Source organism: Ricinus communis, chromosome 7, assembly GCF_019578655.1.
Source record: "Ricinus communis isolate WT05 ecotype wild-type chromosome 7, ASM1957865v1, whole genome shotgun sequence".
In the NCBI taxonomy this organism is placed as follows: Eukaryota; Viridiplantae; Streptophyta; class Magnoliopsida; order Malpighiales; family Euphorbiaceae; genus Ricinus; species Ricinus communis.
This window is the reverse complement of record NC_063262.1, coordinates 21,283,542-21,289,736: the sequence shown is the minus strand read 5'-3', so window position 1 is coordinate 21,289,736 and position 6,195 is coordinate 21,283,542. Positions and strand designations below refer to the sequence as shown.

General features: G+C 27.5%; 1 long non-coding RNA gene across 1 annotated transcript; it reads left to right on the top strand.

The window, feature by feature from the left end:
- The first annotated feature begins 289 nt into the window (after positions 1-289).
- LOC125370707 lies at positions 290-3,367 on the top strand. The gene is made up of 2 exons (XR_007216751.1): positions 290-1,971; positions 2,988-3,367. It is a non-coding gene; the product is annotated as an uncharacterized LOC125370707 (long non-coding RNA).
- Positions 3,368-6,195: the final 2,828 nt, after the last annotated feature.

Sequence of the window (6,195 nt, the reverse complement as noted above, 5' to 3'; positions counted from 1 at the left end):
GACCTACTTTATGAAAGAAATCTAAACCGCCTTAGTCAAACCTTCCTCAATTTAAAAAGAAACAAGGCAGACCTCAGAGGAATAGGATCAAAGACCCTGAGGAACCAAAGAAAGGTGGAAAACTATTTAAAAAAAGAACTCAAATGAAGCTCAACACCTGCTAATGGGTGTTGAATCTAAAAAAAAAATATATAATTACTATTCAAAATAAATTATATATAGTAGTGAGCAAGGTTGTGTCCACAAGGATTGGTAGATTCAAATCCTTAAAAATAAAAATATAAAATGAGGGGATTTTATGAATGTATGATTGATAATGAATCAAGAATAATAATAAAATAAAATAAAAGATAAATCAAATGATAAAAGTTCTGATTGAAGGATTAATTCAATTTTAATTCAACTATTTATCATCGATGCAAGGATAAAAATTACTACTCATGAATGAATTGGATATAGCTATTACAAGCTCTAATAGGTAATCTCTCTTTAATTTCTTGATAACTAAAATAAGCTCTTTGATTACTTCTCTAATCAAAAGACAACTCTAGACAAGCTCTTACGATTTAATCTATTAACAACATTAGAAACTAGAGCGATCCTATTTTAATTAACAAACACACAAGCTCAGTTCATTTAAATTAGATTGTTTATTCTCATAACATAATATACAGTTATGTTATTTGCCACAATTATCCAAATATTCATACAATTAAAGATATGAGATTTTGATTAGCAATATACTAAGTTGATAATTAAACAACAGCCAATTATTTAATTAACAAAAATAGTCATCTCAAGATTGCAGAGAATACACAAATACATAAGAGCTGTAAAATAAATAAAGCGTAAATTAGATCTCATAATAGATGTAAAATCAAATCTTCATTAATCTTCAACTAGAATAAAAAGTGTTTAGCTCCTCACAATAGAGAAAAATACTGCTAGAAAAGAAAAAAACTTTTTATGTCTATTCAATGATAATCAAATTTCCTAATATTTATTATAATATATAGCCCTAGAAAGATAATCTAAAATCTCTGAAAAGATTTTACCAAACATAAATCAAAGTAAAGATCATATTTTCCACTTAAAATAGGAGTTCTAAAAAGAGAATAACATCTATTAAAATAAAGAAATAAATAAAATATAATTGTCTCTTAATTAAGCTGAAATTCATACTAGAAAATAGGTTGGAATTTGCAAGTCTCCTAGCTGACAGAGTGTGCCCACGCTTTATCAACAGAGTTCTTTTGTCAAAATATTGAAACTTCTTTTGAAATCTTGATAAGTTGTTAAATCATTCTCAATTATAATCTTTAAGCTCATTTTATTACTAACAATCAAATTGCACCTGTAAAATTAAAACACAAGTTAAAAATTATTCACAAGTTAAAAATTATTCTTAAGTGAAAAACATCGATAAAATTAAGAAGAAATATTACAATATTAATGATAATATTTATTCTAACACAAACAATATGGGCATAATAAATCAGATTGCAAAAATAAGTCAAACGCAACCTTCAATGGTCTGAGTATAAAAACTCTTTTTTCACTATCAGAACATAGAGAACATGTTAGTTACTTGGCTGTTAAATATTTATAATTTTTAGAAGTGATTATGTGTTGTGGTTGACCAAAATCAATTTGTGTAAATGTATGTATTTGTCTGCAAATTTCATTTTTAGAATCCATAAATGGTGCTATTGGCCAAAGGATTGGGGCTAAGAAAGCAAAAGCCAAGGAACCTACACCAACAGCTAATCCAAATCCCAAAACAGTCCCTAAAAAAAAAAAGGGATCCAACTGGAATTTGAATTGATAGAGATACCAGTTTTATTAATGTAAATATTTCATACCTCATTTAATGCATTTTTTATAATAGCAGAATTGAAATTCTTGATGTATTTTATATGAATGGTATATTGTTGGTGCAGGGTGAATTATTTATAGAGAAATTGAATAAAGGTAAATATTCTATCTTTGTTGAGAATCAAAATTGGTTTGATCACATCTCATACATCTTATAAAGGCAATCTAGCTTATAGCAAATTCAGAGCACTTGGACTCATGTATGATTGAGTCCAACAATGACAAGGAAATCAATTGCAAATTAAGATTTAGAAATATTTAGGCAATTTAACACTTTTTTATTTATAGAGCACCATTTTGTTTTTTATGTTGATTTCTTTATCTTCTTGGTATAGTTGAAACATGGGATTACTATTTTGTACCACTTATTGCATGAGGTTATTTTTTAGTATAGCTGGTAAATGACATATATTTTGGTCTTTTTGGTACAGCTGAAATAAATATACTTTTAGTATAGTTGATTGAAAAAAAGTTCTTTTGTCTTTTTTGCTATAGCAGTTCAACTATGCAACTATTTTATATTCAAAACCTTTGATTGATTAATGTCCTTTAACTATTATTCTAATTTACTATGTAGCCTATATTTATTTTAATGTCCATCTCATACATATTTTAGTTTATTGCAATGAAAAATGAGAAAAAATATTGTAAATAGCAAAATTCTGTCATTTATTAATTTCTAAAAACTACAGAAAATTTACAATTTTGCATAATCTTAATTCTTACTATATCAATAACTTGCATAACCTTATTTAGCAAGCAAAATCACCATATATCAGTCGCATAACCTAAGTTTCATAGCCTCAATGCAAAAATATCTTACAACTTACACCATAAACACAATTAAAAAGTATAGCAACCATGACACCAATAGCAACACCTTCAACCATTTGACCCATATCATATTATTGTGATTCTCACTTTTTCTACACAATCTACTCTTCATTTGACTGCGTATATTAATGTAGATTAGGCTGGATTCTCGAATACTAAGAATTGTATAATAGGCTGGTGCATTTTTCTTGGAAATGTGTTGATTTTCTGGAAGTGTAAGAAGTAGGATTGTGTTTTTAAATCTTCCACGGAAGTTGAGAATAGAGCCATGTTTGCAGCTTGTTCTGAGATTGTATGGTTACATGGTCTTCTTTCCGAGCTTGGATTTCTTCAAATTGACCCCACTCCACTTCATGGTGATAATACCAGTGCCATTCAAATAGCTGCGAATCCAGTATATCATGAAGGCACAAAGGACATTGAGGTGGACTGCAATTACATTAGAGAGGTCTTTACTTGAGGTGTTATCACTCTTCCTCGTCTTACTATTGATCTTCAAATTCTCGATATCTTTACAAAAGCTTTGACCTGCTAATGACAGAAGTTTCTTATTACCAAATTGATGCTGATAGGCTTGCCCGCATCAATTTTAAGGGGGATGTTAATATATTCTTTTTTACTTATTTAGTTTCTTATATAATTGTATATCCATTTATTATAGGATTTCTCATTACGGTTATATTCTTACTGTAATTATTGTTATATTTCTTCCTATAATAGGCCTAATATTAAAAGATTTATTATATTTCTTCATTTAATTGTCACTCATGAGGAGATTAGCATCAACAAAGAGCTAAAATGAGAGAGAAAAATGAAAAACATATAAAGTCTTTTAAATGGATTAACAAAGTATAACGTCTCATTCAATATGGCATCAACAATATAAAATTAAGAAAGTTAAGGTAAAAGTAGTACTCTTAAACCTTAGTCTTGATTTTATATGTTTAATGCATTTGTGCCAGATTATTTATTGAATATGCATTAAATATATTTTATTATGCATACATATTGTATGTTAATGTATGAATCTTGAGATTTTGTATAATTTAATATGTAATAACCTTTTAGATTATACACTTAATCTTTTAATTTAATTCATGTTATATTTATTCAATAATTTGTTCTATCATGGAGAATCTTTGTTATCTTGTGGATGCTAACCCTCAAGGATCTAATAATTTAAAGGGTACTAAACTTATAGATTTTTATAGATATACTTCAAGGAAGATGTTCCTACATTATGCTTAAGAAAAAAGAAGGACATGAAGCAAGTTTTGCGAAAGCATAAAATTAAGATGCATGCTCTAAGAAGGCGTCTAAATGTTGATAATGCTATAGTTGGAAAAAAAAGTAAAGTATATCTATCTCTTGATCTACTTTGATTAAAATAAATTGAGTTTCTATTTCATGCCCCTAAAGATTTCAAAATGTTCTTTATTCTTTAATTAAAGAAAATTCAATTTTATTCTTGAGATGAATATATTATACTCTTCATTAAGCTAACCTCTTACTCTTTAAAGATAGCTATTTATGCTTTTATTTTTATAGACAATTTAAATAAAGTACAAAAATGATCTCAAAGAGAAAATACTCAAGAACTCTTGATGAATAGAAAGAGAAAAACATACCAAGAATCATGATCAAGATTAAAGAATTAAGCATTTACAACTTTCTAATGTGGTCAAAGAGATTTAATTGATCTTAATATCAAAGAGATTTGCTAGTGGAAGTTTAGTTGCAATGCTATTTTAAAGTGGTATCCACTCTTAAAGTGAGTAAATCTTTATCTTGAGTATATTTAAATACTTTGTTGCTAAATTGCTTATGTCTTATTAATAGCAACCTTTACTCTCTTATCCTTCTTCTTATTAATGATAAGTAATCTTACCCTTGTACTTGTTAATCGTGAGAAGGATTGTTGGTTTAAGGAAAAGCTTAATCTATATATTTATCATGCTTAGGATGAGATATAAAAAAAATTAAGATCACACTTGGAGAAAAGTAATTTTTTTATTTTGTAGAAAAATTATATAAGCTTCAATCACTCTCTTCAACATTTAAATGTCAATTAATCAAGCTACAAATATTAGAAATTAAGTTAGAGAAGCTACATTATCTACTCTTCAAATCTTACCACAAAAGAAGGAAAATTGTGCATCAATTTTCTATCATATTAAGGGAAGTATATTCAAAACTCACTTATAATAATAATTGGAATGGAGAAAGAAGGAAAAAATCATATATATTTAATGATTTTATACAAAGGATTGAGATCCCTAATTATAAAGCTACAATTGGTACAATTTTAGAAATACAACTCATATCTATACATGGTAAATCTAAAAAATATATAATAGGCAATATATAATTATAATCTCATAATATTATGTGATATTATCTTCCTTGATTCTTGGCAAGACCTTCTTCTTTTGACAACTTATACATTTATTTTATATATATTTTAGATCTTATAAATGAAGTGTTTGAATATACACTCTCATGCCCTAAGATTTCAAATGGTCATATATTATAGAGAGATTAATTGATATTTATTTGATTATGCTATTTTGAAATTATCTATATCATTCTCCATTATTGTGAAAATTCATAATTTATGTATAAAGTTATAGTTTAAGGGGAGATATATCTTTAATGATGCAAATGTTACATTTTCAAAGAGTAAACATATCATGATGATCCTCAAGTCACAAAAGAAATGAGAGTATACATGTATCTTTTGATTTCATAAATTCGTTCAACTTTTTCATTCACGCTTTATAATAGTGATCCTTTTTGAATAATTTCAAAAAAGAGGAGAATTATTTTGATTATTGCATCAATATTTTATCATAAAGAAAAGGGGAGAATGTTGATTCCAATATTTCATATCTAATTTTGATGCAAAATATTATTATTCTAACAATTTTATTTAGTGCTGTTATGGTTAATATGTACTCTTTGATTGCTATTGATGCAATAAAGCAATATATATCAAGGGAGATTCAAAATCCTTTTTCTTTTTAGAACAGGAGAGATTCAAGACCATGAACAAATCTTTCTAGCTGTGAAAGAGGGTATTTATGGCTATGAGCAAATATTTTCACCTATTAAGTTTGTCTATCTTAAAGAAGTGAGGAAATATACATAAGCATTTACAGCCAGCACTCCCAGTCGTGAATAAAAATTCAAACCCATGAAGAACTTTTTCCTCACAACTTTAGTAGCCTTCATGGCTAAAGTTTCTAGCTATGAAAGAAGACATTCCTAACTGTGAATAAGAATTCCTAGTCATGAATGATGTCTTATAAGCCATGAACTTTTCTTCACAACCATGCCAAGTTCTAGATTTTCAAATATGCTTTTCACGCTGATGCTTCGCGACCGTGAAGAAATGTTTCCATCCATGAAGCTGCATTTAAGAAGCTTGTTGAAACTGCTTTATTTGCATTTAATAAGGGTATAACATCTCTATTTAACCTAAAACTA